Source organism: Catharus ustulatus, chromosome 7 (genome assembly GCF_009819885.2).
Source record: "Catharus ustulatus isolate bCatUst1 chromosome 7, bCatUst1.pri.v2, whole genome shotgun sequence".
Classification (NCBI taxonomy): Eukaryota; Metazoa; Chordata; class Aves; order Passeriformes; family Turdidae; genus Catharus; species Catharus ustulatus.
This window is the reverse complement of record NC_046227.1, coordinates 387,837-393,530: the sequence shown is the minus strand read 5'-3', so window position 1 is coordinate 393,530 and position 5,694 is coordinate 387,837. Positions and strand designations below refer to the sequence as shown.

The 5,694-nt window shown below is 59.0% G+C and overlaps 1 protein-coding gene across 23 annotated transcripts in view; it reads left to right on the top strand.

Annotated features, from left to right (window-relative positions):
• Positions 1-229: 229 nt before the first annotated feature.
• Positions 230-5,694, top strand: part of PCBP3 (poly(rC) binding protein 3) — a 54,025-nt gene continuing 48,560 nt past the window's right edge. For 21 of the 23 annotated variants that reach the window (XM_033065195.1, XM_033065194.1, XM_033065187.1 and 18 more), the window contains exons 1-2: positions 1,516-1,601; positions 4,586-4,676. The gene's annotated coding sequence lies outside the window, so the exon portion shown is untranslated. Of the gene's footprint in view, positions 511-1,515; positions 1,602-2,400; positions 2,779-4,585; positions 4,677-5,694 lie in introns of those variants that run through there. The other 2 variants (XM_033065174.2, XM_033065175.2) reach the window with 2 other exon arrangements.

Genomic DNA, 5,694 nt, shown 5'->3' with positions numbered 1-5,694 from the left:
CGGCAGGAGGAGCAGGAGGAGGAGGAGGATGTGGGGGTACCTCGGGAAATGTAGTCGCGCCCCAGGTGCGGGGCGGCGTGGGGACTACAAACACCAGAGTGCAGCAGGCGGGAGGAAAGGGAAGAGCACCAGGAACAGGAAGAGCCGCCCCTTGGACGGAGCTGCGTCGGCACATGCGTGTCCCATACGGGCACAAGTCCTCTTCCGAAAACATCGGCAGGGCCTGAAGGACCCCCCCTTCCCATTGCCCTCAGCCGGGGCCAGCTCCTCGCCCATCTCTGGGCTGCGGGCCCTGGGGAACGCTGCCCCCGCCTTGGTTCCCTCCGCTGATTTATGATGCCCATGGCTGCTTGGATTTATTTGTTTCCTGGGGGTGGATTTCTTCCAGTCTGCGCTGTGCCGCATCCCAGAGGGTCCCGAACATTTGCCCGCTGTGCTCCAAGCAGAACTCCCGAAAGTTCTCATCCCCTCCGCCCAGCCTGGCAGCAGCCCTCGAGAGCTGCCTATGGGGTGAGTCCGGCCATCAGGACCAGGAGGGGTTGGAGCATGGCCGTGCACTTCTCCCGGAGGGAAGAGCATCCCTAGAGGAGGAGGAGCCCCCCGAGAATCGGGCCCCGGAGCTGGTGCCCCATCTCCCGGGAGATGACGCATCTCCGAGCGTATCTTCCGAGGGCATCTTCTCTCCCCGCCTTTCCCCCCTCCCCCTTTCCCAGCGCTCACCCTTCCAGAAGCAAATGCAAGCTGACAGGGCTCGGCTATTCTGCTGAAATATTTATATGTTCCCGCCTGGAAGTGCGGCAGCAGGATCCCAGATGTCCGGGGACTGTCACACACACAAGCCCCAGCCCCACCCAAGCCAGCCTGTAAAGTCCAGGCAGCCCTGGATATTCCCACCCAGAGGCTTCCAGCCCCATTGAGCCCCCCAGGTGGTCCTGGGGAGGGTGGCCAGACCCCAGCAGACGTGTCCGCCACCTCCATGTCCCCACTCTGTCCCTGCCTCGGGCAGGTGGGACCTGTCTGTCCATCCCCGATGGCCAGGATGGTGGCAGGGTTACGTCCCGCCTTTAAGCGCAGCCGGGTCCGGGCGCAGGAGCTCCGCAGGGTGGGGGTCCGGGGCGATGCTGGGCACCCGGACAGTGCTAGCACCCGGGGGCAGAATCACCTGGGACTTCCCCCAGCAGGGGCTGGGTGGGGGCAGGAGCAGCGGCTGTAGTGGGGCGTGGACAGTGAAGGGACCGGAGCAGGAGTAGTGACTTGAGTAGGGAGAAAAGCAGGAGCTGGGACGGACGAGCCGGTTTAGGGGCAGGAACAGGGGCAGGGGCTGTATTAGGGAGAGGACAGCGGAGGGCTGGGGCAGGAACAAGGGCTAGAGGAGGAGCTGGGTCAGGGAAGGAGCCGGTGTAGAGACAGGAACAGGGGCAGGCACTGGGTCTGGGACGGGAAGGGACGGGGCAGGGGCAGGAAGTCGGGGGGCCGGGCAGAGCCGGGCGGGTGGCGGGCAGGGCTGGGCGCTCCCGCTGGGCTCCGGCTGCCGCCGGCCCTGAGCCAGCCCTGCCGCTCCCCGCCCTGCCCCAGCCGGCCGTCCGTCCGTCCGGACACAGGTAGGGCTTTGCCTTCTCCCAGGAGTGTCTTCTGGGCGTGGGGCGCCCGGGACAGAGCTCCCGGTCCCGCAGGGGCACCCCAGCACCTGGAGCTGGGATGGAGGGTGGCTGTGGTGGCGGCAGCATCGGGGCGAGGCGGCTCCCGGTGCGGCATCACTCCGGGGAGCGGAGGGCGGGCACCCACTGACCCTGTCCCCGTGTCCCCCCCGTCCGCAGGGGGTGCCCCGGTGTCCTGCCGCCTTCCCGGCTGGGCGGCTCTGCCAGGCTGTTGGGAGTTTTCGGTCCCTAGCTCCCAGCCTTGGGAGCTCTGCTGAAATATTCCCAAAGTGCTGTCCCCGCTTGGGGATAAGTGGGGGGTCTCCAAGGGAAGTGGCTTTCCGACCTCCCCCACTTGCCACTGCTAGGAGAAGTGTGCATGGGGATGGGTGTCACGGCGGGGATACTGCATGGCTTTGGGTGGGAACATTCCGAGGAGTCCCACGGTGTTTTTCTGAGCCCTGGCTGCTGTACCCATGGGGTCTCACGAGTGTCAGGCTTGTGGTCATTTATGAGCCCGTGCTCGAGTTGTGGTGGTCACAAAGGGTGCCACAGCATCGGTGCTGGGAGGAAAAAGGGTCCCTGGCCTCCAAACTTCTGTAGCTGGGTGGATATCTCCTAGAAGCCCATTTCCCCAGGCAGGACTTTTCTGTCCTTCCTCTGAAATCAGAATCACCATAGAATCACAGAGTGTTTTAGGTTTTTGTTCTATTTGCTGTTTTTCTTTTTTTTTTTAGCCCCTGCCACAAGGCAGGGCTGCCACCTACTCAGTCACTACTGACTAACCAGTCCCTACTAACCAGTCCCTAAGCGGGTTCTTCAACATGTACCTCGAGGGAACAGTGGCTCTCCTGCACTGGGATTGCTCCCCACTGGAGCCCCCACCTCTCATCACATGGAGTGGGCTCAGGAGGGCTTAGTTTATTCAACTGTGGTTCCTGGGGTAGTGTTTATTGTCCACCTCCTTTCAGCAGGTCTTCCCAGGCTCTGGGTGAGACCCATCCTGAGGAGGGGTCTGTGCAGCAGCCCGGCCAGTGCAGCATCCTCTGACACTGCAGAGATCCCCACCCCATGCGGATGCTGCTTGGCCCCCTGGGAAGCGCTGCAGGGGTTTCCCCAGTCCTGAAGGCAGCCAGGGCAGGTAGGGCAGCTCGGGGCTGTGGTGGCCCTGGTGCTGAGAGTGTTGGGGGAATGCCCGTTGCTGTGGTATGGAGTGGGTGTTCCAGGCTTTCCAGGCCTGGACGGTTCATGCTGCCCATCCTTAGGAGAGCAGAGAGCATTGGTGCATCCTGAGGGATGCAGTACAAGGGAGTGGGTGGTCCTGGTGGGAGACACAGCACACTGCACCCCGGGTCTGGGGTGGGCTGGCAGAGTCACAGGGATCCCCCAGGTGGAGGGGACGCTCAGCAGCCCCTGGTGCAGACTGTAAACAGGGGATGGAGAACACTGCGGAAGATGAAGAAACCACTCAAAATCTCCATGACCTGATCCAGGCTTTCAAGGAGCATTTCCATAATGGCCTGTGGGAGTATTCAAGAGGGAAATCCCTGTCTGAGCTCACTTTAGATGCCCTGGGCAGGTCCATGCAGATACCAAAACACTGCCAGATTGCTGGGGTGGGTCAAGTGATGCTTGGCCCCATGGGGTTGTGGCAGGAGGCTTCAGCCCAGATTAGTGGGTACCAATATGACCCCCAGCACCTTTCCCTTCTCCTTATGATGGCCCCAGGAGAAGCTGGGCATGTTTTGGGGCCCTGTACAGCAAGGCTGCAGCACTGCAACCACTCCTGGGTGGATCCTTCATTCCCACCCCTGGGCAAGGAGCAGCATCCTCCATCCTCTTGCCCTGTCCCAGCTCAGTGATGCTCGTGCCCGCTGCCACGGCCATGGTTTGAAGCTTCCACCTTTCCATGCTGCAGAAGTAGGTCCATTGTCATCAGGTTGGCAGGAGAGTTGGGTGCTGGCACCTCTCTGCCTGCCTGCAGGGAGGAAAAACTCCTTTTAGCACAGAAATTCCCACCTGTCCCCAAGGGGCTGTTTTCTGTCAAGGAGGCTACTTCCTACTGTTTTGTGGAAAGCCCATCAAATCTTGGCACACCTGACAATGAGGATTCCATCAGAGCTGCAGATGGTTGGTGGGCTCCAAAATGATAGAAGGACTCAGGAGTGCAGGAATCAAGAGCCTTTCCCCCAGAACAGTGAAATAAAGAGCTTCAAATTTTCCACCTTATTTTTTTCAGTTGTGTTTTCCCTCTGTGGACCCCAAACATTTTCCTATTTGCTGGGTAGGCTTTGTGGTGGGACATGTGGAAGAGAAATGCCGTTACCCGTTTGGGGGGCCTGCATTTCCAACCCCATTTGGTTTGGCAGCAGCCCATCACTGGGGTCTCATGGCATGTCCCCCTCCCTGCCCTTGCCAGGGCAGTGTTGGCATCGTGTCCATCAACCTGGTGCATGCACACAGTGGGAAAACCCAGCACTGAGCAGAGGAGGAGAAAGAATCTACATGGGAGGGCAGCCAGCCAGCTTCCGCCAGGAAAGGGTTAATCCTGGAACTCCTGCTCTGATATCCTACTGCTGGCTACTTTGGGTAAAAGCTTTTTTGGCTCTGTTTCAAGGGCATCAGGCTAGAGGATGACTCATGCATCCCTGCCACCAAGGAGCAAACCCTTTTGTCCCTACTCTGCCAGCACAAGGTGATGATTTCCTGAAAATCCAAGTGCCTCGGAGGCCTCTGATCATACCTTAGAGGACTCTGGCTAGCTGGGCTGGGAAAAACTGCATCTAGGACTTCTTTGTCCTGAGCGAATTGTGGTGGTGACATCTCTGGCATGGGTTCAGGTGCTTGTGTGAGTGTCCCCAGGATGGGGACCTGCTGTGGGGGGGCGGGGCACATCGTTTGGAGGATGCATTTGCCCCGTAATGGACTCTCATCCCTTTATTCCACAGGGAAGAAGGCACTCATCCAGCTGCAGCTTCACCCTCCCAGCACTGCCAGATGTGCCTCCACATTGTGGTGTGCCTGCAACCCACTCTGGAGGTGAGGAGGTGTGACTGGCCCCACTGCAGGCCTGGGGCTGTCCAGGGGACTCTTGAGGTGATGGCGCCATGCTCCCCCCTGGCACAGGTCATGCAGGCTGGTGGCTGTTCCAGGCTGGACACTGCTTTGGGCATGGGATCAGAACCGTGGGCATGGGGATGTCATCACTGTGGGCACCACCATGGAGTGGTTCCCTTTTATGCAGGTGATGATTTGTGATGAGGCTCCTGCTGCCCATTGTGATGGCAGTGTGTGAGGGCATCCAGGCAACATGTCCTCGTGGTGCAGGCGGAAAATGGAGGGCTTGGGGAAAGTTTTGAGGTTTCAGGTGGAGTTTCATTTCATGCCCGGCAGCTTAATCTGTCTCTGGAGTAACCCTGCTCAGGGTGGGAGCTGGGCCAGAGACCTCCAGAGATGCTCATTCACTCTGTGCTTCTAAGCTTTCCTCAAAATACGGAAACAAATCCCTGTTTAAAGGCTTTTATTTGACTGATAACATGAAGGCAGGGCATGATGACATGAGCCCAGGGGATCTGGGAAATGAAGCCCTTCCCTGGGACAGTGTGACTCCATGAGGCAGGCAAACCTGTCCATGGTGATTTCCTCTGTGACTCAGTTTCCTCACCTGGAAAACAGGTTTTTCTGCGGTTCCCTCTGGGAAATTTTGGGATTTTCCCCAAAACTCCCCTCCAGGGCATGGGGATGAATTAGTGAGGACCTTGAAATTGCTTGAAATGCTTGAATGGCTGTGGTCCCTAGGGACACACCATTGGCTCAACCTCAGCCTCTGTCCCAGGCTGTTCTTTTGGATGTGCAGTGGCACCCAGAGAGGTGGCACTGATGCTGTGCCATACTGGTGTGTGTCACATCTCATCAGGGCTTCCCCAGGCTCTGCTCGCCATCCATGATCCTCCATCCGAGGTGCAGGGTGCAATCCAAACCTAGATGCCCCACATCCCAGCCTGTACTTTTTCCATCCTCCCCTGGGCTGCAGCGTCTTCCTTCCAAGCGTTTCTGA